At 46.9% G+C, this 25223-nt stretch overlaps 48 non-coding genes and 5 pseudogenes across 48 annotated transcripts; all 53 read right to left on the minus strand.

Moving 5' to 3' along the window:
• Positions 1-246: 246 nt before the first annotated feature.
• Positions 247-365, minus strand: LOC148797828 (5S ribosomal RNA). Its single transcript, XR_016069861.1, has one exon. It is a non-coding gene; the product is annotated as a 5S ribosomal RNA (ribosomal RNA).
• Positions 366-720: 355 nt separating this feature from the next.
• Positions 721-839, minus strand: LOC148797829 (5S ribosomal RNA). Its single transcript, XR_016070644.1, has one exon. It is a non-coding gene; the product is annotated as a 5S ribosomal RNA (ribosomal RNA).
• Positions 840-1194: 355 nt separating this feature from the next.
• Positions 1195-1313, minus strand: LOC148797830 (5S ribosomal RNA; annotated as a pseudogene).
• Positions 1314-1667: 354 nt separating this feature from the next.
• Positions 1668-1786, minus strand: LOC148797831 (5S ribosomal RNA). Its single transcript, XR_016072218.1, has one exon. It is a non-coding gene; the product is annotated as a 5S ribosomal RNA (ribosomal RNA).
• A 354-nt stretch (positions 1787-2140) lies between these two features.
• On the minus strand, positions 2141-2259 carry LOC148797832 (5S ribosomal RNA). Its single transcript, XR_016069030.1, has one exon. It is a non-coding gene; the product is annotated as a 5S ribosomal RNA (ribosomal RNA).
• Positions 2260-2614: 355 nt separating this feature from the next.
• Positions 2615-2733, minus strand: LOC148797833 (5S ribosomal RNA). Its single transcript, XR_016069862.1, has one exon. It is a non-coding gene; the product is annotated as a 5S ribosomal RNA (ribosomal RNA).
• A 354-nt stretch (positions 2734-3087) lies between these two features.
• On the minus strand, positions 3088-3206 carry LOC148797834 (5S ribosomal RNA). Its single transcript, XR_016070074.1, has one exon. It is a non-coding gene; the product is annotated as a 5S ribosomal RNA (ribosomal RNA).
• Positions 3207-3562: 356 nt separating this feature from the next.
• Positions 3563-3681, minus strand: LOC148797835 (5S ribosomal RNA). Its single transcript, XR_016075727.1, has one exon. It is a non-coding gene; the product is annotated as a 5S ribosomal RNA (ribosomal RNA).
• A 354-nt stretch (positions 3682-4035) lies between these two features.
• Positions 4036-4154, minus strand: LOC148797836 (5S ribosomal RNA). Its single transcript, XR_016074893.1, has one exon. It is a non-coding gene; the product is annotated as a 5S ribosomal RNA (ribosomal RNA).
• A 356-nt stretch (positions 4155-4510) lies between these two features.
• Positions 4511-4629, minus strand: LOC148797837 (5S ribosomal RNA). Its single transcript, XR_016074838.1, has one exon. It is a non-coding gene; the product is annotated as a 5S ribosomal RNA (ribosomal RNA).
• A 354-nt stretch (positions 4630-4983) lies between these two features.
• On the minus strand, positions 4984-5102 carry LOC148797838 (5S ribosomal RNA). The gene has a single exon (XR_016074904.1). It is a non-coding gene; the product is annotated as a 5S ribosomal RNA (ribosomal RNA).
• A 354-nt stretch (positions 5103-5456) lies between these two features.
• LOC148797839 (5S ribosomal RNA) lies at positions 5457-5575 on the minus strand. Its single transcript, XR_016074444.1, has one exon. It is a non-coding gene; the product is annotated as a 5S ribosomal RNA (ribosomal RNA).
• A 355-nt stretch (positions 5576-5930) lies between these two features.
• On the minus strand, positions 5931-6049 carry LOC148797840 (5S ribosomal RNA). Its single transcript, XR_016069863.1, has one exon. It is a non-coding gene; the product is annotated as a 5S ribosomal RNA (ribosomal RNA).
• Positions 6050-6403: 354 nt separating this feature from the next.
• Positions 6404-6522, minus strand: LOC148797841 (5S ribosomal RNA). Its single transcript, XR_016074915.1, has one exon. It is a non-coding gene; the product is annotated as a 5S ribosomal RNA (ribosomal RNA).
• Positions 6523-6866: 344 nt separating this feature from the next.
• LOC148797842 (5S ribosomal RNA) lies at positions 6867-6985 on the minus strand. Its single transcript, XR_016074202.1, has one exon. It is a non-coding gene; the product is annotated as a 5S ribosomal RNA (ribosomal RNA).
• Positions 6986-7340: 355 nt separating this feature from the next.
• Positions 7341-7459, minus strand: LOC148797843 (5S ribosomal RNA; annotated as a pseudogene).
• A 354-nt stretch (positions 7460-7813) lies between these two features.
• Positions 7814-7932, minus strand: LOC148797844 (5S ribosomal RNA). The gene has a single exon (XR_016074926.1). It is a non-coding gene; the product is annotated as a 5S ribosomal RNA (ribosomal RNA).
• A 354-nt stretch (positions 7933-8286) lies between these two features.
• On the minus strand, positions 8287-8405 carry LOC148797845 (5S ribosomal RNA). The gene has a single exon (XR_016074445.1). It is a non-coding gene; the product is annotated as a 5S ribosomal RNA (ribosomal RNA).
• Positions 8406-8760: 355 nt separating this feature from the next.
• Positions 8761-8879, minus strand: LOC148797846 (5S ribosomal RNA). The gene has a single exon (XR_016069864.1). It is a non-coding gene; the product is annotated as a 5S ribosomal RNA (ribosomal RNA).
• Positions 8880-9233: 354 nt separating this feature from the next.
• Positions 9234-9352, minus strand: LOC148797847 (5S ribosomal RNA). The gene has a single exon (XR_016072751.1). It is a non-coding gene; the product is annotated as a 5S ribosomal RNA (ribosomal RNA).
• Positions 9353-9708: 356 nt separating this feature from the next.
• Positions 9709-9827, minus strand: LOC148797848 (5S ribosomal RNA). The gene has a single exon (XR_016075728.1). It is a non-coding gene; the product is annotated as a 5S ribosomal RNA (ribosomal RNA).
• A 354-nt stretch (positions 9828-10181) lies between these two features.
• On the minus strand, positions 10182-10300 carry LOC148797849 (5S ribosomal RNA). Its single transcript, XR_016074937.1, has one exon. It is a non-coding gene; the product is annotated as a 5S ribosomal RNA (ribosomal RNA).
• A 356-nt stretch (positions 10301-10656) lies between these two features.
• LOC148797850 (5S ribosomal RNA) lies at positions 10657-10775 on the minus strand. Its single transcript, XR_016075032.1, has one exon. It is a non-coding gene; the product is annotated as a 5S ribosomal RNA (ribosomal RNA).
• A 354-nt stretch (positions 10776-11129) lies between these two features.
• On the minus strand, positions 11130-11248 carry LOC148797851 (5S ribosomal RNA). The gene has a single exon (XR_016074948.1). It is a non-coding gene; the product is annotated as a 5S ribosomal RNA (ribosomal RNA).
• A 354-nt stretch (positions 11249-11602) lies between these two features.
• On the minus strand, positions 11603-11721 carry LOC148797852 (5S ribosomal RNA). Its single transcript, XR_016074446.1, has one exon. It is a non-coding gene; the product is annotated as a 5S ribosomal RNA (ribosomal RNA).
• Positions 11722-12076: 355 nt separating this feature from the next.
• On the minus strand, positions 12077-12195 carry LOC148797853 (5S ribosomal RNA). Its single transcript, XR_016069865.1, has one exon. It is a non-coding gene; the product is annotated as a 5S ribosomal RNA (ribosomal RNA).
• A 354-nt stretch (positions 12196-12549) lies between these two features.
• On the minus strand, positions 12550-12668 carry LOC148797854 (5S ribosomal RNA). Its single transcript, XR_016074959.1, has one exon. It is a non-coding gene; the product is annotated as a 5S ribosomal RNA (ribosomal RNA).
• Positions 12669-13024: 356 nt separating this feature from the next.
• On the minus strand, positions 13025-13143 carry LOC148797855 (5S ribosomal RNA). Its single transcript, XR_016073159.1, has one exon. It is a non-coding gene; the product is annotated as a 5S ribosomal RNA (ribosomal RNA).
• A 355-nt stretch (positions 13144-13498) lies between these two features.
• LOC148797856 (5S ribosomal RNA) lies at positions 13499-13617 on the minus strand. The gene has a single exon (XR_016070783.1). It is a non-coding gene; the product is annotated as a 5S ribosomal RNA (ribosomal RNA).
• Positions 13618-13972: 355 nt separating this feature from the next.
• Positions 13973-14091, minus strand: LOC148797857 (5S ribosomal RNA; annotated as a pseudogene).
• A 353-nt stretch (positions 14092-14444) lies between these two features.
• LOC148797858 (5S ribosomal RNA) lies at positions 14445-14563 on the minus strand. The gene has a single exon (XR_016071442.1). It is a non-coding gene; the product is annotated as a 5S ribosomal RNA (ribosomal RNA).
• Positions 14564-14907: 344 nt separating this feature from the next.
• Positions 14908-15026, minus strand: LOC148797859 (5S ribosomal RNA). Its single transcript, XR_016074203.1, has one exon. It is a non-coding gene; the product is annotated as a 5S ribosomal RNA (ribosomal RNA).
• Positions 15027-15381: 355 nt separating this feature from the next.
• LOC148797860 (5S ribosomal RNA) lies at positions 15382-15500 on the minus strand. Its single transcript, XR_016074204.1, has one exon. It is a non-coding gene; the product is annotated as a 5S ribosomal RNA (ribosomal RNA).
• A 354-nt stretch (positions 15501-15854) lies between these two features.
• LOC148797861 (5S ribosomal RNA) lies at positions 15855-15973 on the minus strand. The gene has a single exon (XR_016068980.1). It is a non-coding gene; the product is annotated as a 5S ribosomal RNA (ribosomal RNA).
• Positions 15974-16327: 354 nt separating this feature from the next.
• On the minus strand, positions 16328-16446 carry LOC148797862 (5S ribosomal RNA). Its single transcript, XR_016069553.1, has one exon. It is a non-coding gene; the product is annotated as a 5S ribosomal RNA (ribosomal RNA).
• A 356-nt stretch (positions 16447-16802) lies between these two features.
• LOC148797863 (5S ribosomal RNA) lies at positions 16803-16921 on the minus strand. The gene has a single exon (XR_016068754.1). It is a non-coding gene; the product is annotated as a 5S ribosomal RNA (ribosomal RNA).
• Positions 16922-17275: 354 nt separating this feature from the next.
• Positions 17276-17394, minus strand: LOC148797864 (5S ribosomal RNA). Its single transcript, XR_016068949.1, has one exon. It is a non-coding gene; the product is annotated as a 5S ribosomal RNA (ribosomal RNA).
• Positions 17395-17749: 355 nt separating this feature from the next.
• LOC148797865 (5S ribosomal RNA) lies at positions 17750-17868 on the minus strand. Its single transcript, XR_016075793.1, has one exon. It is a non-coding gene; the product is annotated as a 5S ribosomal RNA (ribosomal RNA).
• Positions 17869-18223: 355 nt separating this feature from the next.
• LOC148797866 (5S ribosomal RNA) lies at positions 18224-18342 on the minus strand (annotated as a pseudogene).
• A 355-nt stretch (positions 18343-18697) lies between these two features.
• On the minus strand, positions 18698-18816 carry LOC148797867 (5S ribosomal RNA). Its single transcript, XR_016074205.1, has one exon. It is a non-coding gene; the product is annotated as a 5S ribosomal RNA (ribosomal RNA).
• A 355-nt stretch (positions 18817-19171) lies between these two features.
• On the minus strand, positions 19172-19290 carry LOC148797868 (5S ribosomal RNA; annotated as a pseudogene).
• Positions 19291-19644: 354 nt separating this feature from the next.
• LOC148797869 (5S ribosomal RNA) lies at positions 19645-19763 on the minus strand. Its single transcript, XR_016070536.1, has one exon. It is a non-coding gene; the product is annotated as a 5S ribosomal RNA (ribosomal RNA).
• Positions 19764-20117: 354 nt separating this feature from the next.
• On the minus strand, positions 20118-20236 carry LOC148797870 (5S ribosomal RNA). Its single transcript, XR_016075008.1, has one exon. It is a non-coding gene; the product is annotated as a 5S ribosomal RNA (ribosomal RNA).
• Positions 20237-20591: 355 nt separating this feature from the next.
• Positions 20592-20710, minus strand: LOC148797871 (5S ribosomal RNA). The gene has a single exon (XR_016070524.1). It is a non-coding gene; the product is annotated as a 5S ribosomal RNA (ribosomal RNA).
• A 355-nt stretch (positions 20711-21065) lies between these two features.
• On the minus strand, positions 21066-21184 carry LOC148797872 (5S ribosomal RNA). The gene has a single exon (XR_016069866.1). It is a non-coding gene; the product is annotated as a 5S ribosomal RNA (ribosomal RNA).
• A 354-nt stretch (positions 21185-21538) lies between these two features.
• Positions 21539-21657, minus strand: LOC148797873 (5S ribosomal RNA). Its single transcript, XR_016072375.1, has one exon. It is a non-coding gene; the product is annotated as a 5S ribosomal RNA (ribosomal RNA).
• A 355-nt stretch (positions 21658-22012) lies between these two features.
• Positions 22013-22131, minus strand: LOC148797874 (5S ribosomal RNA). Its single transcript, XR_016069808.1, has one exon. It is a non-coding gene; the product is annotated as a 5S ribosomal RNA (ribosomal RNA).
• Positions 22132-22486: 355 nt separating this feature from the next.
• Positions 22487-22605, minus strand: LOC148797875 (5S ribosomal RNA). The gene has a single exon (XR_016068755.1). It is a non-coding gene; the product is annotated as a 5S ribosomal RNA (ribosomal RNA).
• Positions 22606-22960: 355 nt separating this feature from the next.
• Positions 22961-23079, minus strand: LOC148797876 (5S ribosomal RNA). The gene has a single exon (XR_016074206.1). It is a non-coding gene; the product is annotated as a 5S ribosomal RNA (ribosomal RNA).
• Positions 23080-23434: 355 nt separating this feature from the next.
• Positions 23435-23553, minus strand: LOC148797877 (5S ribosomal RNA). Its single transcript, XR_016075768.1, has one exon. It is a non-coding gene; the product is annotated as a 5S ribosomal RNA (ribosomal RNA).
• Positions 23554-23907: 354 nt separating this feature from the next.
• LOC148797878 (5S ribosomal RNA) lies at positions 23908-24026 on the minus strand. Its single transcript, XR_016070537.1, has one exon. It is a non-coding gene; the product is annotated as a 5S ribosomal RNA (ribosomal RNA).
• Positions 24027-24380: 354 nt separating this feature from the next.
• LOC148797879 (5S ribosomal RNA) lies at positions 24381-24499 on the minus strand. Its single transcript, XR_016075009.1, has one exon. It is a non-coding gene; the product is annotated as a 5S ribosomal RNA (ribosomal RNA).
• Positions 24500-24854: 355 nt separating this feature from the next.
• Positions 24855-24973, minus strand: LOC148797880 (5S ribosomal RNA). The gene has a single exon (XR_016070525.1). It is a non-coding gene; the product is annotated as a 5S ribosomal RNA (ribosomal RNA).
• Positions 24974-25223: the final 250 nt, after the last annotated feature.

Raw genomic sequence — 25223 nt, forward strand, 5'->3', positions numbered from 1 at the left:
AGAAGCTCCTACGTGAGCAGAGTGTTTGCTTTTCAGATCTGTCGCACCCCCGGATAGATGCAATATTATCGCGGGGCCCACAATGCACGACGAATGCCAAAAGCCCGGTTTTTGCACGGTTCTCATACAGTAATGACGATTGTGCCGCAAATGGTCCGAGTATCCGGCGCGTTGTTTGCGTTTGTCTCGCCGAAACGACAAATGGAATTTGCAAATACGATATCGAAATAAAATATTAATAAAATTGGGGTGAAACACAAGGACTTCCCAGGAGGTCACCCATCCTAATACTACTCTCGCCCAAGCACACTTAACTTCGGAGTTCTGATGGGATCCGGTGCATTAGTGCTGGTATGATCGCACCCGTTTAATTCATGCTCGCTTAGATCTTTATGCACTATCTTGCTCCCCTCCATTAATTGTTTTAGACTTGAAAAAACTGTGTATGCAGCCTTCCTCCCTTGGTAACCGTGCACAAGCTCCTACATGAGCAGAGTGTTTGTATTTCAGTTCTGCCGCACCCCCGGATAGATGCAATACTATCGCGGGGCCCACAATGCACGACGAATGCCGAAAGCCCGGTTCTTGCATCGTTGCCATTCAGTAATGACGATCGTGCCGCAATTGGTCCGAGTATCCGGCGCGTTGTTTGCGTTTGTCTCGCCGAAACGACAAATGGAATTTGCAAATACGATATCGAAAAAAAATATTAATAAAATTGGGGTGCAACACGAGGACTTCCCAGGAGGTCACCCATCCTAGGACTACTCCCTCCCATGCACACTTAACTTCGGAGTTCTGATGGGATCCGGTGCATTAGTGCTGGTATAATCGCACCCGTTTAATTCATGCTCGCTTAGATCTTTGTGCACTATCTTGCTCCCCTCCATTAATTGTTTTAGATTTGAAAAAACTGTGTATGCAGCCTTCCTCCCTTGGTAACCGTGCACAAGCTCCTACGTGAGCAGAGTGTTTGCTTTTCAGTTCTGTCGCACCCCCGGATAGATGCAATACTATCGCGGGGCCCACAATGCACGACGAATGCCGAAAGCCCGGTTCTTGCATCGTTGCCATTCAGTAATGACGATCGTGCCGCAAATGGTCCGAGTATCCGGCGCGTTGTTTGCGTTTGTCTCGCCGAAACGACAAATGGAATTTGCAAATACGATATCGAAAAAAAATATTAATAAAATTGGGGTGCAACACGAGGACTTCCCAGGAGGTCACCCATCCTAGGACTACTCCCGCCCATGCACACTTAACTTCAGAGTTCTGAAGGGATCCGATGCATTAGTGCTGGTATGATCGCACCCGTTTAATTCATGCTCGCTTAGATCTTTATGCACTATCTTGCTCCCCTCCATTAATTGTTTTAGATTTGAAAAAACTGTGTATGCAGCCTTCCTCCCTTGGTAACCGTGCACAAGCTCCTACGTGAGCAGAGTGTTTGCATTTCAGATCTGCCGCACCCCCGGATAGATGCAATTCTATCGCGGGGCCCACAATGCATGACGAATGCCGAAAGCCCGGTTCTTGCATCGTTGCCATTCAGTAATGACGATCGTGCCGCAAATGGTCCGAGTATCCGACGCATTGTTTCCAGTTGTCTCCCAGAAACAACAAATGGAATTTGCAAATACAAATCAAAATAAAATATTAATAAAATTGGGGTGCAACACGAGGACTTCCCAGGAGGTCACCCATCCTAGTACTACTCTCGCCCAAGCACGCTTAACTTTGGAGTTCTGATGGGATCCGGTGCATTAGTGCTGGTATGATCGCACCCGTTTAATTCATGCTCGCTTAGATCTTTATGCACTATCTTGCTCCCCTCCATTAATTGTTTTAGACTTGAAAAAACTGTGTATGCAGCCTTCCTCCCTTGGTAACCGTGCACAAGCTCTTACGTGAGCAGAGTGTTTGCTTTTTAGATCTGCCGCACCCCCGGATAGATGCAATACTATCGCGGGGCCCACAATGCATGACGAATGCCGAAAGCCCGGTTCTTGCATCGTTGCCATTCAGTAATGACGATCGTGCCGCAAATGGTCCGAGTATCCGACGCATTGTTTCCAGTTGTCTCCCAGAAACAACAAATGGAATTTGCAAATACAAATCAAAATAAAATATTAATAAAATTGGGGTGCAACACGAGGACTTCCCAGGAGGTCACCCTTCCTAGTACTACTCTCGCCCAAGCACGCTTAACTTCAGAGTTCTGATGAAATCCGGTGCATTAGTGCTGGTATGATCGCACCCGTTTAATTCATGCTCGCTTAGATCTTTGTGCACTATCTTGCTCCCCTCCATTAATTGTTTTAGACTTGAAAAAACTGTGTATGCAGCCTTCCTCCCTTGGTAACCGTGCAGAAGCTCCTACGTGAGCAGAGTGTTTGCTTTTCAGATCTGTCGCACCCCCGGATAGATGCAATATTATCGCGGGGCCCACAATGCACGACGAATGCCAAAAGCCCGGTTTTTGCACGGTTCTCATACAGTAATGACGATTGTGCCGCAAATGGTCCGAGTATCCGGCGCGTTGTTTGCGTTTGTCTCGCCGAAACGACAAATGGAATTTGCAAATACGATATCGAAATAAAATATTAATAAAATTGGGGTGAAACACAAGGACTTCCCAGGAGGTCACCCATCCTAATACTACTCTCGCCCAAGCACACTTAACTTCGGAGTTCTGATGGGATCCGGTGCATTAGTGCTGGTATGATCGCACCCGTTTAATTCATGCTCGCTTAGATCTTTATGCACTATCTTGCTCCCCTCCATTAATTGTTTTAGACATGAAAAAACTGTGTATGCAGCCTTCCTCCCTTGGTAACCGTGCACAAGCTCCTACATGAGCAGAGTGTTTGTATTTCAGTTCTGCCGCACCCCCGGATAGATGCAATACTATCGCGGGGCCCACAATGCATGACGAATGCCGAAAGCCCGGTTCTTGCATCGTTGCCATTCAGTAATGACGATCGTGCCGCAAATGGTCCGAGTATTCGACGCATTGTTTCCAGTTGTCTCCCAGAAACAACAAATGGAATTTGCAAATACAAATCAAAATAAAATATTAATAAAATTGGGGTGCAACACGAGGCTTTCCCAGGAGGTCACCCATCCTAGTACTACTCTCGCCCAAGCACGCTTAACTTCGGAGTTCTGATGGGATCCGGTGCATTAGTGCTGGTATGATCGCACCCGTTTAATTCATGCTCGCTTAGATCTTTATGCACTATCTTGCTCCCCTCCATTAATTGTTTTAGACTTGAAAAAAACTGTGTTTGCAGCCTTCCTCCCTTGGTAACCGTGCACAAGCTCTTACGTGAGCAGAGTGTTTGCTTTTTAGATCTGCCGCACCCCCGGATAGATGCAATACTATCGCGGGGCCCACAATGCACGACGAATGCCAAAAGCCCGGTTTTTTCACGGTTCCCATTCAGTAATGACAATCGTGCCGCAAATGGTCCGAGTATCCGGCGCGTTGTTTGCGTTTGTCTCGCCGAAACGACAAATGGAATTTGCAAATACGATATCGAAATAAAATATTAATAAAATTGGGGTGCAACACGAGGACTTCCCAGGAGGTCACCCATCCAAGGACTACTCCCGCCCATGCACACTTAACTTCGGAGTTCTGATGGGATCCGGTGCATTAGTGCTAGTATGATCGCACCCGTTTAATTCATGCTCGCTTAGATCTTTATGCACTATCTTGCTCCCCTCCATTAATTGTTTTAGATTTGAAAAAACTGTGTATGCAGCCTTCCTCCCTTGGTAACCGTGCACAAGCTCCTACGTGAGCAGAGTGTTTGCATTTCAGATCTGCCGCACCCCCGGATAGATGCAATACTTTCGCGGGGCCCACAATGCATGACGAATGCCGAAAGCCCGGTTCTTGCATCGTTGCCATTCAGTAATGACGATCGTGCCGCAAATGGTCCGAGTATCCGACGCATTGTTTCCAGTTGTCTCCCAGAAACAACAAATGGAATTTGCAAATACAAATCAAAATAAAATATTAATAAAATTGGGGTGCAACACGAGGACTTCCCAGGAGGTCACCCATCCTAGTACTACTCTCGCCCAAGCACGCTTAACTTCGGAGTTCTGATGGGATCCGGTGCATTAGTGCTGGTATGATCGCACCCGTTTAATTCATGCTCGCTTAGATCTTTATGCACTATCTTGCTCCCCTCCATTAATTGTTTTAGACTTGAAAAAAACTGTGTTTGCAGCCTTCCTCCCTTGGTAACCGTGCACAAGCTCTTACGTGAGCAGAGTGTTTGCTTTTTAGATCTGCCGCACCCCCGGATAGATGCAATACTATCGCGGGGCCCACAATGCACGACGAATGCCAAAAGCCCGGTTTTTTCACGGTTCCCATTCAGTAATGACAATCGTGCCGCAAATGGTCCGAGTATCCGGCGCGTTGTTTGCGTTTGTCTCGCCGAAACGACAAATGGAATTTGCAAATACGATATCGAAATAAAATATTAATAAAATTGGAGTGCAACACGAGGACTTCCCAGGAGGTCACCCATCCTAGGACTACTCCCGCCCATGCACACTTAACTTCGGAGTTCTGATGGGATCCGGTGCATTAGTGCTGGTATGATCGCACCCGTTTAATTCATGCTCGCTTAGATCTTTATGCACTATCTTGCTCCCCTCCATTAATTGTTTTAGATTTGAAAAAACTGTGTATGCAGCCTTCCTCCCTTGGTAACCGTGCACAAGCTCCTACGTGAGCAGAGTGTTTGCATTTCAGATCTGCCGCACCCCCGGATAGATGCAATACTATCGCGGGGCCCACAATGCATGACGAATGCCGAAAGCCCGGTTCTTGCATCGTTGCCATTCAGTAATGACGATCGTGCCGCAAATGGTCCGAGTATCCGACGCATTGTTTCCAGTTGTCTCCCAGAAACAACAAATGGAATTTGCAAATACAAATCAAAATAAAATATTAATAAAATTGGGGTGCAACACGAGGACTTCCCAGGAGGTCACCCATCCTAGTACTACTCTCGCCCAAGCACGCTTAACTTCGGAGTTCTGATGGGATCCGGTGCATTAGTGCTGGTATGATCGCACCCGTTTAATTCATGCTCGCTTAGATCTTTATGCACTATCTTGCTCCCCTCCATTAATTGTTTTAGACTTGAAAAAACTGTGTATGCAGCCTTCCTCCCTTGGTAACCGTGCACAAGCTCTTACGTGAGCAGAGTGTTTGCTTTTTAGATCTGCCGCACCCCCGGATAGATGCAATACTATCGCGGGGCCCACAATGCATGACGAATGCCGAAAGCCCGGTTCTTGCATCGTTGCCATTCAGTAATGACGATCGTGCCGCAAATGGTCCGAGTATCCGACGCATTGTTTCCAGTTGTCTCCCAGAAACAACAAATGGAATTTGCAAATACAAATCAAAATAAAATATTAATAAAATTGGGGTGCAACACGAGGACTTCCCAGGAGGTCACCCTTCCTAGTACTACTCTCGCCCAAGCACGCTTAACTTCAGAGTTCTGATGAGATCCGGTGCATTAGTGCTGGTATGATCGCACCCGTTTAATTCATGCTCGCTTAGATCTTTGTGCACTATCTTGCTCCCCTCCATTAATTGTTTTAGACTTGAAAAAACTGTGTATGCAGCCTTCCTCCCTTGGTAACCGTGCACAAGCTCCTACGTGAGCAGAGTGTTTGCTTTTCAGATCTGTCGCACCCCCGGATAGATGCAATATTATCGCGGGGCCCACAATGCACGACGAATGCCAAAAGCCCGGTTTTTGCACGGTTCTCATACAGTAATGACGATTGTGCCGCAAATGGTCCGAGTATCCGGCGCGTTGTTTGCGTTTGTCTCGCCGAAACGACAAATGGAATTTGCAAATACGATATCGAAATAAAATATTAATAAAATTGGGGTGAAACACAAGGACTTCCCAGGAGGTCACCCATCCTAATACTACTCTCGCCCAAGCACACTTAACTTCGGAGTTCTGATGGGATCCGGTGCATTAGTGCTGGTATGATCGCACCCGTTTAATTCATGCTCGCTTAGATCTTTATGCACTATCTTGCTCCCCTCCATTAATTGTTTTAGACTTGAAAAAACTGTGTATGCAGCCTTCCTCCCTTGGTAACCGTGCACAAGCTCCTACGTGAGCAGAGTGTTTGTATTTCAGTTCTGCCGCACCCCCGGATAGATGCAATACTATCGCGGGGCCCACAATGCATGACGAATGCCGAAAGCCCGGTTCTTGCATCGTTGCCATTCAGTAATGACGATCGTGCCGCAAATGGTCCGAGTATCCGACGCATTGTTTCCAGTTGTCTCCCAGAAACAACAAATGGAATTTGCAAATACAAATCAAAATAAAATATTAATAAAATTGGGGTGCAACACGAGGACTTCCCAGGAGGTCACCCATCCTAGTACTACTCTCGCCCAAGCACGCTTAACTTCGGAGTTCTGATGGGATCCGGTGCATTAGTGCTGGTATGATCGCACCCGTTTAATTCATGCTCGCTTAGATCTTTATGCACTATCTTGCTCCCCTCCATTAATTGTTTTAGACTTGAAAAAACTGTGTATGCAGCCTTCCTCCCTTGGTAACCGTGCACAAGCTCTTACGTGAGCAGAGTGTTTGCTTTTTAGATCTGCCGCACCCCCGGATAGATGCAATACTATCGCGGGGCCAACAATGCACGACGAATGCCAAAAGCCCGGTTTTTGCACGGTTCTCATTCAGTAATGACGATTGTGCCGCAAATGGTCCGAGTATCCGGCGCGTTGTTTGCGTTTGTCTCGCCGAAACGACAAATGGAATTTGCAAATACGATATCGAAATAAAATTGGGGTGCAACACGAGGACTTCCCAGGAGGTCACCCATCCTAGGACTACTCCCGCCCATGCACACTTAACTTCGGAGTTCTGATGGGATCCGGTGCATTAGTGCTGGTATGATCGCACCCGTTTAATTCATGCTCGCTTAGATCTTTATGCACTATCTTGCTCCCCTCCATTAATTGTTTTAGACTTGAAAAAACTGTGTATGCAGCCTTCCTCCCTTGGTAACCGTGCACAAGCTCCTACGTGAGCAGAGTGTTTGCTTTTCAGATCTGCCGCACCCCCGGATAGATGCAATACTATCGCGGGGCCCACAATGCACGACGAATGCCAAAAGCCCGGTTTTTGCACGGTTCCCATTCAGTAATGACGATCGTGCCGCAAATGGTCCGAGTATCCGGCGTGTTGTTTGAGTTTGTCTCGCCGAAACGACAAATGGAATTTGCAAATACGATATCGAAATAAAATATTAATAAAATTGGGGTGCAACACGAGGACTTCCCAGGAGGTCACCCATCCTAGGACTACTCCCGCCCATGCACACTTAACTTCAGAGTTCTGATGGGATCCGATGCATTAGTGCTGGTATGATCGCACGCGTTTAATTCATGCTCGCTTAGATCTTTATGCACTATCTTGCTCCCCTCCATTAATTGTTTTAGATTTGAAAAAACTGTGTATGCAGCCTTCCTCCCTTGGTAACCGTGCACAAGCTCCTACGTGAGCAGAGTGTTTGCATTTCAGATCTGCCGCACCCCCGGATAGATGCAATTCTATCGCGGGGCCCACAATGCATGACGAATGCCGAAAGCCCGGTTCTTGCATCGTTGCCATTCAGTAATGACGATCGTGCCGCAAATGGTCCGAGTATCCGACGCATTGTTTCCAGTTGTCTCCCAGAAACAACAAATGGAATTTGCAAATACAAATCAAAATAAAATATTAATAAAATTGGGGTGCAACACGAGGACTTCCCAGGAGGTCACCCATCCTAGTACTACTCTCGCCCAAGCACGCTTAACTTCGGAGTTCTGATGGGATCCGGTGCATTAGTGCTGGTATGATCGCACCCGTTTAATTCATGCTCGCTTAGATCTTTATGCACTATCTTGCTCCCCTCCATTAATTGTTTTAGACTTGAAAAAACTGTGTATGCAGCCTTCCTCCCTTGGTAACCGTGCACAAGCTCTTACGTGAGCAGAGTGTTTGCTTTTTAGATCTGCCGCACCCCCGGATAGATGCAATACTATCGCGGGGCCCACAATGCATGACGAATGCCGAAAGCCCGGTTCTTGCATCGTTGCCATTCAGTAATGACGATCGTGCCGCAAATGGTCCGAGTATCCGACGCATTGTTTCCAGTTGTCTCCCAGAAACAACAAATGGAATTTGCAAATACAAATCAAAATAAAATATTAATAAAATTGGGGTGCAACACGAGGACTTCCCAGGAGGTCACCCTTCCTAGTACTACTCTCGCCCAAGCACGCTTAACTTCAGAGTTCTGATGAGATCCGGTGCATTAGTGCTGGTATGATCGCACCCGTTTAATTCATGCTCGCTTAGATCTTTGTGCACTATCTTGCTCCCCTCCATTAATTGTTTTAGACTTGAAAAAACTGTGTATGCAGCCTTCCTCCCTTGGTAACCGTGCACAAGCTCCTACGTGAGCAGAGTGTTTGCTTTTCAGATATGTCGCACCCCCGGATAGATGCAATATTATCGCGGGGCCCACAATGCACGACGAATGCCAAAAGCCCGGTTTTTGCACGGTTCTCATACAGTAATGATGATTGTGCCGCAAATGGTCCGAGTATCCGGCGCGTTGTTTGCGTTTGTCTCGCCGAAACGACAAATGGAATTTGCAAATACGATATCGAAATAAAATATTAATAAAATTGGGGTGAAACACAAGGACTTCCCAGGAGGTCACCCATCCTAATACTACTCTCGCCCAAGCACACTTAACTTCGGAGTTCTGATGGGATCCGGTGCATTAGTGCTGGTATGATCGCACCCGTTTAATTCATGCTCGCTTAGATCTTTATGCACTATCTTGCTCCCCTCCATTAATTGTTTTAGACTTGAAAAAACTGTGTATGCAGCCTTCCTCCCTTGGTAACCGTGCACAAGCTCCTACATGAGCAGAGTGTTTGTATTTCAGTTCTGCCGCACCCCCGGATAGATGCAATACTATCGCGGGGCCCACAATGCATGACGAATGCCGAAAGCCCGGTTCTTGCATCGTTGCCATTCAGTAATGACGATCGTGCCGCAAATGGTCCGAGTATTCGACGCATTGTTTCCAGTTGTCTCCCAGAAACAACAAATGGAATTTGCAAATACAAATCAAAATAAAATATTAATAAAATTGGGGTGCAACACGAGGCTTTCCCAGGAGGTCACCCATCCTAGTACTACTCTCGCCCAAGAACGCTTAACTTCGGAGTTCTGATGGGATCCGGTGCATTAGTGCTGGTATGATCGCACCCGTTTAATTCATGCTCGCTTAGATCTTTATGCACTATCTTGCTCCCCTCCATTAATTGTTTTAGACTTGAAAAAAACTGTGTTTGCAGCCTTCCTCCCTTGGTAACCGTGCACAAGCTCTTACGTGAGCAGAGTGTTTGCTTTTTAGATCTGCCGCACCCCCGGATAGATGCAATACTATCGCGGGGCCCACAATGCACGACGAATGCCAAAAGCCCGGTTTTTTCACGGTTCCCATTCAGTAATGACAATCGTGCCGCAAATGGTCCGAGTATCCGGCGCGTTGTTTGCGTTTGTCTCGCCGAAACGACAAATGGAATTTGCAAATACGATATCGAAATAAAATATTAATAAAATTGGGGTGCAACACGAGGACTTCCCAGGAGGTCACCCATCCAAGGACTACTCCCGCCCATGCACACTTAACTTCGGAGTTCTGATGGGATCCGGTGCATTAGTGCTAGTATGATCGCACCCGTTTAATTCATGCTCGCTTAGATCTTTATGCACTATCTTGCTCCCCTCCATTAATTGTTTTAGATTTGAAAAAACTGTGTATGCAGCCTTCCTCCCTTGGTAACCGTGCACAAGCTCCTACGTGAGCAGAGTGTTTGCATTTCAGATCTGCCGCACCCCCGGATAGATGCAATACTTTCGCGGGGCCCACAATGCATGACGAATGCCGAAAGCCCGGTTCTTGCATCGTTGCCATTCAGTAATGACGATCGTGCCGCAAATGGTCCGAGTATCCGACGCATTGTTTCCAGTTGTCTCCCAGAAACAACAAATGGAATTTGCAAATACAAATCAAAATAAAATATTAATAAAATTGGGGTGCAACACGAGGACTTCCCAGGAGGTCACCCATCCTAGTACTACTCTCGCCCAAGCACGCTTAACTTCGGAGTTCTGATGGGATCCGGTGCATTAGTGCTGGTATGATCGCACCCGTTTAATTCATGCTCGCTTAGATCTTTATGCACTATCTTGCTCCCCTCCATTAATTGTTTTAGACTTGAAAAAAACTGTGTTTGCAGCCTTCCTCCCTTGGTAACCGTGCACAAGCTCTTACGTGAGCAGAGTGTTTGCTTTTTAGATCTGCCGCACCCCCGGATAGATGCAATACTATCGCGGGGCCCACAATGCACGACGAATGCCAAAAGCCCGGTTTTTTCACGGTTCCCATTCAGTAATGACAATCGTGCCGCAAATGGTCCGAGTATCCGGCGCGTTGTTTGCGTTTGTCTCGCCGAAACGACAAATGGAATTTGCAAATACGATATCGAAATAAAATATTAATAAAATTGGGGTGCAACACGAGGACTTCCCAGGAGGTCACCCATCCTAGGACTATTCCCGCCCATGCACACTTAACTTCGGAGTTCTGATGGGATCCGGTGCATTAGTGCTGGTATGATCGCACCCGTTTAATTCATGCTCGCTTAGATCTTTATGCACTATCTTGCTCCCCTCCATTAATTGTTTTAGATTTGAAAAAACTGTGTATGCAGCCTTCCTCCCTTGGTAACCGTGCACAAGCTCCTACGTGAGCAGAGTGTTTGCATTTCAGATCTGCCGCACCCCCGGATAGATGCAATACTATCGCGGGGCCCACAATGCATGACGAATGCCGAAAGCCCGGTTCTTGCATCGTTGCCATTCAGTAATGACGATCGTGCCGCAAATGGTCCGAGTATCCGACGCATTGTTTCCAGTTGTCTCCCAGAAACAACAAATGGAATTTGCAAATACAAATCAAAATAAAATATTAATAAAATTGGGGTGCAACACGAGGACTTCCCAGGAGGTCACCCATCCTAGTACTACTCTCGCCCAAGCACGCTTAACTTCGGAGTTCTGATGGGATCCGGTGCATTAGTGCTGGTATGATCGCACCCGTTTAATTCATGCTCGCTTAGATCTTTATGCACTATCTTGCTCCCCTCCATTAATTGTTTTAGACTTGAAAAAACTGTGTATGCAGCCTTCCTCCCTTGGTAACCGTGCACAAGCTCTTACGTGAGCAGAGTGTTTGCTTTTTAGATCTGCCGCACCCCCGGATAGATGCAATACTATCGCGGGGCCCACAATGCATGACGAATGCCGAAAGCCCGGTTCTTGCATCGTTGCCATTCAGTAATGACGATCGTGCCGCAAATGGTCCGAGTATCCGACGCATTGTTTCCAGTTGTCTCCCAGAAACAACAAATGGAATTTGCAAATACAAATCAAAATAAAATATTAATAAAATTGGGGTGCAACACGAGGACTTCCCAGGAGGTCACCCTTCCTAGTACTACTCTCGCCCAAGCACGCTTAACTTCAGAGTTCTGATGAGATCCGGTGCATTAGTGCTGGTATGATCGCACCCGTTTAATTCATGCTCGCTTAGATCTTTGTGCACTATCTTGCTCCCCTCCATTAATTGTTTTAGACTTGAAAAAACTGTGTATGCAGCCTTCCTCCCTTGGTAACCGTGCACAAGCTCCTACGTGAGCAGAGTGTTTGCTTTTCAGATCTGTCGCACCCCCGGATAGATGCAATATTATCGCGGGGCCCACAATGCACGACGAATGCCAAAAGCCCGGTTTTTGCACGGTTCTCATACAGTAATGACGATTGTGCCGCAAATGGTCCGAGTATCCGGCGCGTTGTTTGCGTTTGTCTCGCCGAAACGACAAATGGAATTTGCAAATACGATATCGAAATAAAATATTAATAAAATTGGGGTGAAACACAAGGACTTCCCAGGAGGTCACCCATCCTAATACTACTCTCGCCCAAGCACACTTAACTTCGGAGTTCTGATGGGATCCGGTGCATTAGTGCTGGTATGATCGCACCCGTTTAATTCATGCTCGCTTAGATCTTTATGCACTATCTTGCTCCCCTCCATTAATTGTTTTAGACTTGAAAAAACTGTGTATGCAGCCTTCCTCCCTTGGTAACCGTGCACAAGCTCCTACGTGAGCAGAGTGTTTGTATTTCAGTTCTGCCGCACCCCCGGATAGATGCAATACTATCGCGGGGCCCACAATGCATGACGAATGCCGAAAGCCCGGTTCTTGCATCGTTGCCATTCAGTAATGACGATCGTGCCGCAAATGGTCCGAGTATCCGACGCATTGTTTCCAGTTGTCTCCCAGAAACAACAAATGGAATTTGCAAATACAAATCAAAATAAAATATTAATAAAATTGGGGTGCAACACGAGGACTTCCCAGGAGGTCACCCATCCTAGTACTACTCTCGCCCAAGCACGCTTAACTTCGGAGTTCTGATGGGATCCGGTGCATTAGTGCTGGTATGATCGCACCCGTTTAATTCATGCTCGCTTAGATCTTTATGCACTATCTTGCTCCCCTCCATTAATTGTTTTAGACTTGAAAAAAACTGTGTTTGCAGCCTTCCTCCCTTGGTAACCGTGCACAAGCTCTTACGTGAGCAGAGTGTTTGCTTTTTAGATCTGCCGCACCCCCGGATAGATGCAATACTATCGCGGGGCCCACAATGCACGACGAATGCCAAAAGCCCGGTTTTTTCACGGTTCCCATTCAGTAATGACAATCGTGCCGCAAATGGTCCGAGTATCCGGCGCGTTGTTTGCGTTTGTCTCGCCGAAACGACAAATGGAATTTGCAAATACGATATCGAAATAAAATATTAATAAAATTGGGGTGCAACACGAGGACTTCCCAGGAGGTCACCCATCCTAGTACTACTCTCGCCCAAGCACGCTTAACTTCGGAGTTCTGATGGGTTCCGGTGCATTAGTGCTAGTATGATCGCACCCGTTTAATTCATGCTCGCTTAGATCTTTATGCACTATCTTGCTCCCCTCCATTAATTGTTTTAGACTTGAAAAAACTGTGTATGCAGCCTTCCTCCCTTGGTAACCGTGCACAAGCTCTTACGTGAGCAGAGTGTTTGCTTTTTAGATCTGCCGCACCCCCGGATAGATGCAATACAATCGCGGGGCCCACAATGCACGACGAATGCCAAAAGCCCGGTTTTTTCACGGTTCCCATTCAGTAATGACAATCGTGCCGCAAATGGTCCGAGTATCCGGCGCGTTGTTTGCGTTTGTCTCGCCGAAACGACAAATGGAATTTGCAAATACGATATCGAAATAAAATATTAATAAAATTGGGGTGCAACACGAGGACTTCCCTGGAGATCACCCATCCTAGGACTACTCCCGCCCATGCACACTTAACTTCGGAGTTCTGATGGGATCCGGTGCATTAGTGCTAGTATGATCGCACCCGTTTAATTCATGCTCGCTTAGATCTTTATGCACTATCTTGCTCCCCTCCATTAATTGTTTTAGACTTGAAAAAACTGTGTATGCAGCCTTCCTCCCTTGGTAACCGTGCACAAGCTCCTACGTGAGCAGAGTGTTTGCTTTTCAGATCTGCCGCACCCCCGGATAGATGCAATACTGTCGCGGGGCCCACAATGCACGACGAATGCCAAAAGCCCGGTTTTTGCACGGTTCCCATTCAGTAATGACGATCGTGCCGCAAATGGTCCGAGTATCCGGCGCGTTGTTTGAGTTTGTCTCGCCGAAACGACAAATGGAATTTGCAAATACGATATCGAAATAAAATATTAATAAAATTAGGGTGAAACACAAGGACTTCCGAGGAGGTCACCCATCCTAATACTACTCTCGCCCAAGCACACTTAACTTCGGAGTTCTGATGAGATCCGGTGCATTAGTGCTGGTATGATAGCACCCGTTTAATTCATGCTCGCTTAGATCTTTATGACCTATCTTGCTCCCTTCCAGTAATTGTTTTAGATTTGAAAAAAATGTGTATGCAGCCTCTTTCCCTTGGTAACCGTGCACAAGCTCCTACGTGAGCGGAGTGTTTGCTTTTCAGATCTGCCGCACCTCCGGATAGATGCAATACTATCGCGGGGCCCACAATGCATGACGAATGCCGAAAGCCCGGTTCTTGCATCGTGGCCATTCAGTAATGACGATCGTGCCGCAAATGGTCCGAGTATCCGACGCATTGTTTCCAGTATCTCCCAGAAACAACAAATGGAATTTGCAAATACAAATCAAAATAAAATATTAATAAAATTGGGGTGCAACACGAGGACTTCCCAGGAGGTCACCCATCCTAGTACTACTCTCGCCCAAGCACGCTTAACTTCAGAGTTCTGATGGGATCCGGTGCATTAGTGCTGGTATGATCGCACCCGTTTAATTCATGCTCGCTTAGATCTTTATGCACTATCTTGCTCCCCTCCATTAATTGTTTTAGACTTGAAAAAACTGTGTATGCAGCCTTCCTCCCTTGGTAACCGTGCACAAGCTCTTACGTGAGCAGAGTGTTTGCTTTTTAGATCTGCCGCACCCCCGGATAGATGCAATACTATCGCGGGGCCAACAATGCACGACGAATGCCAAAAGCCCGGTTTTTGCACGGTTCTCATTCAGTAATGACGATTGTGCCGCAAATGGTCCGAGTATCCGGCGCGTTGTTTGCGTTTGTCTCGCCGAAACGACAAATGGAATTTGCAAATACGATATCGAAATAAAATTGGGGTGCAACACGAGGACTTCCCAGGAGGTCACCCATCCTAGGACTACTCCCGCCCATGCACACTTAACTTCGGAGTTCTGATGGGATCCGGTGCATTAGTGCTGGTATGATCGCACCCGTTTAATTCATGCTCGCTTAGATCTTTATGCACTATCTTGCTCCCCTCCATTAATAGTTTTAGACTTGAAAAAACTGTGTATGCAGCCTTCCTCCCTTGGTAACCGTGCACAAGCTCCTACGTGAGCAGAGTGTTTGCTTTTCAGATCTGCCGCACCCCCGGATAGATGCAATACTATCGCGGGGCCCACAATGCACGACGAATGCCAAAAGCCCGGTTTTTGCACGGTTCCCATTCAGTAATGACGATCGTGCCGCAAATGGTCCGAGTATCCGGCGTGTTGTTTGAGTTTGTCTCGCCGAAACGACAAATGGAATTTGCAAATACGATATCGAAATAAAATATTAATAAAATTGGGGTGCAACACGAGGACTTCCCAGGAGGTCACCCATCCTAGGACTACTCCCGCCCATGCACACTTAACTTCGGAGTTCTGATGGGATCCGGTGCATTAGTGCTGGTATGATCGCACCCGTTTAATTCATGCTCGCTTAGATCTTTATGCACTATCTTGCTCCCCTCCATTAATTGTTTTAGATTTGAAAAAACTGTGTATGCAGCCTTCCTCCCTTGGTAACCGTGCACAAGCTCCTACGTGAGCAGAGTGTTTGCATTTCAGATCTGCCGCACCCCCGGATAGATGCAATACTATCGCGGGGCCCACAATGCATGACGAATGCTGAAAGCCCGGTTCTTGCATCGTTGCCATTCAGTAATGACGATCGTGCCGCAAATGGTCCGAGTATCCGACGCATTGTTTCCAGTTGTCTCCCAGAAACAACAAATGGAATTTGCAAATACAAATCAAAATAAAATATTAATAAAATTGCGGTGCAACACGAGGACTTCCCAGGAGGTCACCCATCCTAGTACTACTCTCGCCCAAGCACGCTTAACTTCGGAGTTCTGATGGGATACGGTGCATTAGTGCTGGTATGATCGCACCCGTTTAATTCATGCTCGCTTAGATCTTTATGCACTATCTTGCTCCCCTCCATTAATTGTTTTAGACTTGAAAAAACTGTGTATGCAGCCTTCCTCCCTTGGTAACCGTGCACAAGCTCTTACGTGAGCAGAGTGTTTGCTTTTTAGATCTGCCGCACCCCCGGATAGATGCAATACTATCGCGGGGCCCACAATGCATGACGAATGCCGAAAGCCCGGTTCTTGCATCGTTGCCATTCAGTAATGACGATCGTGCCGCAAATGGTCCGAGTATCCGACGCATTGTTTCCAGTTGTCTCCCAGAAACAACAAATGGAATTTGCAAATACAAATCAAAATAAAATATTAATAAAATTGGGGTGCAACACGAGGACTTCCCAAGAGGTCACCCATCCAAGTACTACTCTCGCCCAAGCACGCTTAACTTCGGAGTTCTGATGGGATCCGGTGCATTAGTGCTGGTATGATCGCACCCGTTTAATTCATGCTCGCTTAGATCTTTATGCACTATCTTGCTCCCCTCCATTAATTGTTTTAGACTTGAAAAAAACTGTGTATGCAGCCTTCCTCCCTTGGTAACCGTGCACAAGCTCTTACGTGAGCAGAGTGTTTGCTTTTTAGATCTGCCGCACCCCCGGATAGATGCAATACTATCGCGGGGCCCACAATGCACGACGAATGCCAAAAGCCCGGTTTTTTCACGGTTCCCATTCAGTAATGACAATCGTGCCGCAAGTGGTCCGAATATCCGGCGCGTTGTTTGCGTTTGTCTCGCCGAAACGACAAATGGAATTTGCAAATACGATATCGAAATAAAATATTAATAAAATTGGGGTGCAACACGAGGACTTCCCAGGAGGTCACCCATCCTAGGACTACTCCCGCCCATGCACAGTTAACTTCGGAGTTCTGATGGGATCCGGTGCATTAGTGCTGGTATGATCGCACCCGTTTAATTCATGCTCGCTTAGATCTTTATGCACTATCTTGCTCCCCTCCATTAATTGTTTTAGATTTGAAAAAACTGTGTATGCAGCCTTCCTCCCTTGGTAACCGTGCACAAGCTTCTACGTGAGCAGAGTGTTTGCATTTCAGATCTGCCGCACCCCCGGATAGATGCCATACTATCGCGGGGCCCACAATGCATGACGAATGCCGAAAGCCCGGTTCTTGCATCGTTGCCATTCAGTAATGACGATCGTGCCGCAAATGGTCCGAGTATCCGACGCATTGTTTCCAGTTGTCTCCCAGAAACAACAAATGGAATTTGCAAATACAAATCAAAATAAAATATTAATAAAATTGGGGTGCAACACAAGGACTTCCCAGGAGGTCACCCATCCTAGTACTACTCTCGCCCAAGCACGCTTAACTTCGGAGTTCGGATGGGATCCGGTGCATTAGTGCTGGTATGATCGCACCCGTTTAATTCATGCTCGCTTCGATCTTTATGCACTATCTTGCTCCCCTCCATTAATTGTTTTAGACTTGAAAAAACTGTGTATGCAGCCTTCCTCCCTTGGTAACCGTGCACAAGCTCTTACGTGAGCAGAGTGTTTGCTTTTTAGATCTGCCGCACCCCCGGATAGATGCAATACTATCGCGGGGCCCACAATGCACGACGAATGCCAAAAGCCCGGTTTTTTCACGGTTCCCATTCAGTAATGACAATCGTGCCGCAAATGGTCCGAGTATCCGGCGCGTTGTTTGCGTTTGTCTCGCCGAAACGACAAATGGAATTTGCAAATACGATATCGAAATAAAATATTAATAAAATTGGGGTGCAACACGAGGACTTCCCAGGAGGTCACCCATCCTAGGACTACTCCCGCCCATGCACACTTAACTTCGGAGTTCTGATGGGATCCAGTGCATTAGTGCTGGTATGATCGCACCCGTTTAATTTATGCTCGCTTAGATCTTTATGCACTATCTTGCTCCCCTCCATTAATTGTTTTAGACTTGAAAAAACTGTGTATGCAGCCTTCCTCCCTTGGTAACCGTGCACAAGCTCCTACGTGAGCAGAGTGTTTGCTTTTCAGATCTGCCGCACCCCCGGATAGATGCAATACTATCGCGGGGCCCACAATGCACGATGAATGCCAAAAGCCCGGTTTTTGCACGGTTCCCATTCAGTAATGACGATCGTGCCGCAAATGGTCCGAGTATCCGGCGCGTTGTTTGAGTTTGTCTCGCCGACACGACAAATGGAATTTGCAAATACGATATCGAAATAAAATATTAATAAAATTGGGGTGAAACACAAGGACTTCCCAGGAGGTCACCCATCCTAATACTACTCTCGCCCAAGCACACTTAACTTCGGAGTTCTGATGGGATCCGGTGCATTAGTTCTGGTATGATCGCACCCGTTTAATTCATGCTCGCTTAGATCTTTATGCACTATCTTGCTCCCCTCCATTAATTGTTTTAGATTTGAAAAAACTGTGTATGCAGCCTTCCTCCCTTGGTAACCGTGCAGAAGCTCCTACGTGAGCAGAGTGTTTGCATTTCAGATCTGCCGCACCCCCGGATAGATGCAATACTATCGCGGGGCCCACAATGCATGACGAATGCCGAAAGCCCGGTTCTTGCATCGTTGCCATTCAATAATGACGATCGTGCCGCAAATGGTCCGAGTATCCGGCGCGTTGTTTGCGTTTGTCTCGCCGAAACGACAAATGGAATTTGCAAATACGATTTCGAAATAAAATATTAATAAAATTGGGGTGCAACACGAGGACTTCCCAGGAGGTCACCCATCCTAGGACTACTCCCGCCCATGCACACTTAACTTCGGAGTTCTGATGGGATCCGGTGCATTAGTGCTGGTATGATCGCACCCGTTTAATTCATGCTCGCTTAGATCTTTATGCACTATCTTGCTCCCCTCCATTAATTGTTTTAGACTTGAAAAAACTGTGTATGCAGCCTTCCTCCCTTGGTAACCGTGCACAAGCTCCTACGTGAGCAGAGTGTTTGCCTTTCAGATCTGTCGCACCCCCGGATAGATGCAATACTATCGCGGGGCCCACAATGCACGACGAATGCCAAAAGCCCGGTTTTTGCACGGTTCCCATTCAGTAATGACGATCGTGCCGCAAATGGTCCGAGTATCCGGCGCGTTGTTTGAGTTTGTCTCGCCGAAACGACAAATGGAATTTGCAAATACGATATCGAAATAAAATATTAATAAAATTGGGGTGCAACACGAGGACTTCCCAGGAGGTCACCCATCCTAGGACTACTCCCACCCATGCACACTTAACTTCGGAGTTCTGATGGGATCCCGTGCATTAGTGCTGGTATGATCTTACCCGTTTAATTCATGCTCGCTTAGATCTTTATGCACTATCTTGCTCCCCTCCATTAATTGTTTTAGATTTGAAAAAACTGTGTATGCAGCCTTCCTCCCTTGGTAACCGTGCACAAGCTCCTACGTGAGCAGAGTGTTTGCATTTCAGATCTGCCGCACCCCCGGATAGATGCAATACTATCGCGGGGCCCACAATGCATGACGAATGCCGAAAGCCCGGTTCTTGCATCGTTGCCATTCAGTAATGACGATCATGCCGCAAATGGTCCGAGTATCCGACGCATTGTTTCCAGTTGTCTCCCAGAAACAACAAATGGAATTAGCAAATACAAATCAAAATAAAATATTAATAAAATTGGGGTGCAACACGAGGACTTCCCAGGAGGTCACCCATCCTAGTACTACTCTCGCCCAAGCACGCTTTACTTCGGAGTTCTGATGGGATCCGGTGCATTAGTGCTGGTATGATCTTACCCGTTTAATTCATGCTCGCTTAGATCTTTATGCACTATCTTGCTCCCCTCCATTAATTGTTTTAGATTTGAAAAAACTGTGTATGCAGCCTTCCTCCCTTGGTAACCGTGAACAAGCTCCTACGTGAGCAGAGTGTTTGCATTTCAGATCTGCCGCACCCCCGGATAGATGCAATACTATCGCGGGGCCCACAATGCATGACGAATGCCGAAAGCCCGGTTCTTGCATCGTTGCCATTCAGTAATGACGATCATGCCGCAAATGGTCCGAGTATCCGACGCATTGTTTCCAGTTGTCTCCCAGAAACAACAAATGGAATTAGCAAATACAAATCAAAATAAAATATTAATAAAATTGGGGTGCAACACGAGGACTTCCCAGGAGGTCACCCATCCTAGTACTACTCTCGCCCAAGCACGCTTAACTTCGGAGTTCTGATTGGATCCGGTGCATTGGTGCTGGTATGATCGCACCCGTTTAATTCATGCTCGCTTAGATCTTTATGACCTATCTCGCTCCCTTCCATTAATTGTTTTAGATTTGAAAAAAATGTGTATGCAGCCTTCTTCCCTTGGTAACCGTGCACAAGCTCCTCCGTGAGCGGAGTGTTTGTTTTTCAGATCTGCCGCACCTCCGGATAGATGCAATACTATCGCGGGGCCCACAATGCACGACGAATGCCAAAAGCCCGGTTTTTTCACGGTTCCCATTCAGTAATGACAATCGTGCCGCAAATGGTCCGAGTATCCGGCGCGTTGTTTGCGTTTGTCTCGCCGAAACGACAAATGGAATTTGCAAATACGATATCGAAATAAAATATTAATAAAATTGGGGTCCAACACGAGGACTTCCCAGGAGGTCACCCATCCTAGGACTACTCCCGCCCATGCACACTTAACTTCGGAGTTCTGATGGGATCCGGTGCATTAGTGCTGGTATGATCGCACCCGTTTAATTCATGCTCGCTTAGATCTTTATGCACTATCTTGCTCCCCTCCATTAATTGTTTTAGACTTGAAAAAACTGTGTATGCAGCCTTCCTCCCTTGGTAACCGTGCACAAGCTCCTACGTGAGCAGAGTGTTTGTTTTTCAGATCTGCCGCACCCCCGGATAGATGCAATACTATCGCGGGGCCCACAATGCACGATGAATGCCAAAAGCCCGGTTTTTGCACGGTTCCCATTCAGTAATGACGATCGTGCCGCAAATGGTCCGAGTATCCGGCGCGTTGTTTGAGTTTGTCTCGCCGACACGACAAATGGAATTTGCAAATACGATATCGAAATAAAATATTAATAAAATTGGGGTGAAACACAAGGACTTCCCAGGAGGTCACCCATCCTAATACTACTCTCGCCCAAGCACACTTAACTTCGGAGTTCTGATGGGATCCGGTGCATTAGTGCTGGTATGATCGCACCCGTTTAATTCATGCTCGCTTAGATCTTTATGCACTATCTTGCTCCCCTCCATTAATTGTTTTAGATTTGAAAAAACTGTGTATGCAGCCTTCCTCCCTTGGTAACCGTGCACAAGCTCCTACGTGAGCAGAGTGTTTGCATTTCAGATCTGCCGCACCCCCGGATAGATGCAATACTATCGCGGGGCCCACAATGCATGACGAATGCCGAAAGCCCGGTTCTTGCATCGTTGCCATTCAGTAATGACGATCGTGCCGCAAATGGTCCGAGTATCCGACGCATTGTTTCCAGTTGTCTCCCAGAAACAACAAATGGAATTTGCAAATACAAATCAAAATAAAATATTAATAAAATTGGGGTGCAACACGAGGACTTCCCAGGAGGTCACCCATCCTAGTACTACTCTCGCCCAAGCACGCTTAACTTCGGAGTTCTGATGGGATCCAGTGCATTAGTGCTGGTATAATCGCACCCGTTTATTTCATGCTCGCTTAGATCTTTATGCACTATCTTGCTCCCCTCCATTAATTGTTTTTGATTTGAAAAAACTGTGTATGCAGCCTTCCTCCCTTGGTAACCGTGCACAAGCTCCTACGTGAGCAGAGTGTTTGCTTTTCAGATCTGTCGCACCCCCGGATAGATGCAATACTATCGCGGGGCCCACAATGCACGACGAATGCCAAAAGCCCGGTTTTTGCACGGTTCTCATTCAGTAATGACGATTGTGCCGCAAATGGTCCGAGTATCCGGCGCGTTGTTTGCGTTTGTCTCGCCGAAACGACAAATGGAATTTGCAAATACGATATCGAAATAAAATATTAATAAAATTGGGGTGCAACACGAGGACTTCACAGGAGGTCACCCATCCTAGTACTACTCTCGCCCAAGCACGCTTAACTTCGGAGTTCTAATGGGATCCAGTGCATTTGTGCTGCTATGATCGCACCCGTTTAATTCATGCTCGCTTAGATCTTTATGCACTATCTTGCTCCCCTCCATTAATTGTTTTAGACTTGAAAAAACTGTGTATGCAGCCTTCCTCCCTTGGTAACCGTGCACAAGCTCTTACGTGAGCAGAGTGTTTGCTTTTTAGATCTGCCGCACCCCCGGATAGATGCAATACTATCGCGGGGCCCACAATGCACGACGAATGCCAAAAGCCCGGTTTTTGCACGGTTCTCATTCAGTAATGACGATTGTGCCGCAAATGGTCCGAGTATCCGGCGCGTTGTTTGCGTTTGTCTCGCCGAAACGACAAATGGAATTTGCAAATACGATATCGAAATAAAATATTAATAAAATTGGGGTGCAACACGAGGACTTCCCAGGAGGTCACCCATCCTAGGACTACTCCCGCCCATGCACAGTTAACTTCGGAGTTCTGATGGGATCCGGTGCATTAGTGCTGGTATGATCGCACCCGTTTAATTCATGCTCGCTTAGATCTTTATGCACTATCTTGCTCCCCTCCATTAATTGTTTTAGACTTGAAAAAACTGTGTATGCAGCCTTCCTCCCTTGGTAACCGTGCACAAGCTCCTACGTGAGCAGAGTGTTTGCTTTTTAGATCTGCCGCACCCCCGGATAGATGCAATACTATCGCGGGGCCCACAATGCACGACGAATGCCAAAAGCCCGGTTTTTTCACGGTTCCCATTCAGTAATGACAATCGTGCCGCAAATGGTCCGAGTATCCGGCGCGTTGTTTGCGTTTGTCTCACCGAAACGACAAATGGAATTTGCAAATACGATATCGAAATAAAATATTAATAAAATTGGGGTGCAACACGAGGACTTCCCAGGAGGTCACCCATCCTAGGACTACTCCCGCCCATGCACACTTAACTTCGGAGTTCTGATGGGATCCGGTGCATTAGTGCTGGTATGATCGCACCCGTTTAATTCATGCTCGCTTAGATCTTTATGCACTATCTTGCTCCCCTCCATTAATTGTTTTAGAATTGAAAAAACTGTGTATGCAGCCTTCCTCCCTTGGTAACCGTGCACAAGCTCCTACGTGAGCAGAGTGTTTGCTTTTCAGATCTGCCGCACCCCCGGATAGATGCAATACTATCGCGGGGCCCACAATGCACGACGAATGCCAAAAGCCCGGTTTTTGCACGGTTCTCATACAGTAATGACGATTGTGCCGCAAATGGTCCGAGTATCCGGCGCGTTGTTTGCGTTTGTCTCGCCGAAACGACAAATGGAATTTGCAAATACGATATCGAAATAAAATATTAATAAAATTGGGGTGCAACACGAGGACTTCACAGGAGGTCACCCATCCTAGTACTACGCTCGCCCAAGCACACTTAACTTCGGAGTTCTGATGGGATCCGGTGCATTAGTGTTGGTATGATCGCACCCGTTTAATTCATGCTCGCTTAGATCTTTATGCACTATCTTGCTCCCCTCCATTAATTGTTTTAGATTTGAAAAAACTGTGTATGCAGCCTTCCTCCCTTGGTAACCGTGAACAAGCTCCTACGTGAGCAGAGTGTTTGCATTTCAGATCTGCCGCACCCCCGGATAGATGCAATACTATCGCGGGGCCCACAATGCATGACGAATGCCGAAAGCCCGGTTCTTGCATCGTTGCCATTCAGTAATGACGATCATGCCGCAAATGGTCCGAGTATCCGACGCATTGTTTCCAGTTGTCTCCCAGAAACAACAAATGGAATTAGCAAATACAAATCAAAATAAAATATTAATAAAATTGGGGTGCAACACGAGGACTTCCCAGGAGGTCACCCATCCTAGTACTACTCTCGCCCAAGCACGCTTTACTTCGGAGTTCTGATGGGATCCGGTGCATTAGTGCTGGTATGATCTTACCCGTTTAATTCATGCTCGCTTAGATCTTTATGCACTATCTTGCTCCCCTCCATTAATTGTTTTAGATTTGAAAAAACTGTGTATGCAGCCTTCCTCCCTTGGTAACCGTGAACAAGCTCCTACGTGAGCAGAGTGTTTGCATTTCAGATCTGCCGCACCCCCGGATAGATGCAATACTATCGCGGGGCCCACAATGCATGACGAATGCCGAAAGCCCGGTTCTTGCATCGTTGCCATTCAGTAATGACGATCATGCCGCAAATGGTCCGAGTATCCGACGCATTGTTTCCAGTTGTCTCCCAGAAACAACAAATGGAATTAGCAAATACAAATCAAAATAAAATATTAATAAAATTGGGGTGCAACACGAGGACTTCCCAGGAGGTCACCCATCCTAGTACTACTCTCGCCCAAGCACGCTTAACTTCGGAGTTCTGATTGGATCCGGTGCATTGGTGCTGGTATGATCGCACCCGTTTAATTCATGCTCGCTTAGATCTTTATGACCTATCTCGCTCCCTTCCATTAATTGTTTTAGATTTGAAAAAAATGTGTATGCAGCCTTCTTCCCTTGGTAACCGTGCACAAGCTCCTCCGTGAGCGGAGTGTTTGTTTTTCAGATCTGCCGCACCTCCGGATAGATGCAATACTATCGCGGGGCCCACAATGCACGACGAATGCCAAAAGCCCGGTTTTTTCACGGTTCCCATTCAGTAATGACAATCGTGCCGCAAATGGTCCGAGTATCCGGCGCGTTGTTTGCGTTTGTCTCGCCGAAACGACAAATGGAATTTGCAAATACGATATCGAAATAAAATATTAATAAAATTGGGGTCCAACACGAGGACTTCCCAGGAGGTCACCCATCCTAGGACTACTCCCGCCCATGCACACTTAACTTCGGAGTTCTGATGGGATCCGGTGCATTAGTGCTGGTATGATCGCACCCGTTTAATTCATGCTCGCTTAGATCTTTATGCACTATCTTGCTCCCCTCCATTAATTGTTTTAGACTTGAAAAAACTGTGTATGCAGCCTTCCTCCCTTGGTAACCGTGCACAAGCTCCTACGTGAGCAGAGTGTTTGTTTTTCAGATCTGCCGCACCCCCGGATAGATGCAATACTATCGCGGGGCCCACAATGCACGATGAATGCCAAAAGCCCGGTTTTTGCACGGTTCCCATTCAGTAATGACGATC

This window comes from Nelumbo nucifera, chromosome 4 (assembly GCF_055504915.1).
Source record: "Nelumbo nucifera cultivar China Antique chromosome 4, China Antique-T2T, whole genome shotgun sequence".
Taxonomy (NCBI): Eukaryota; Viridiplantae; Streptophyta; class Magnoliopsida; order Proteales; family Nelumbonaceae; genus Nelumbo; species Nelumbo nucifera.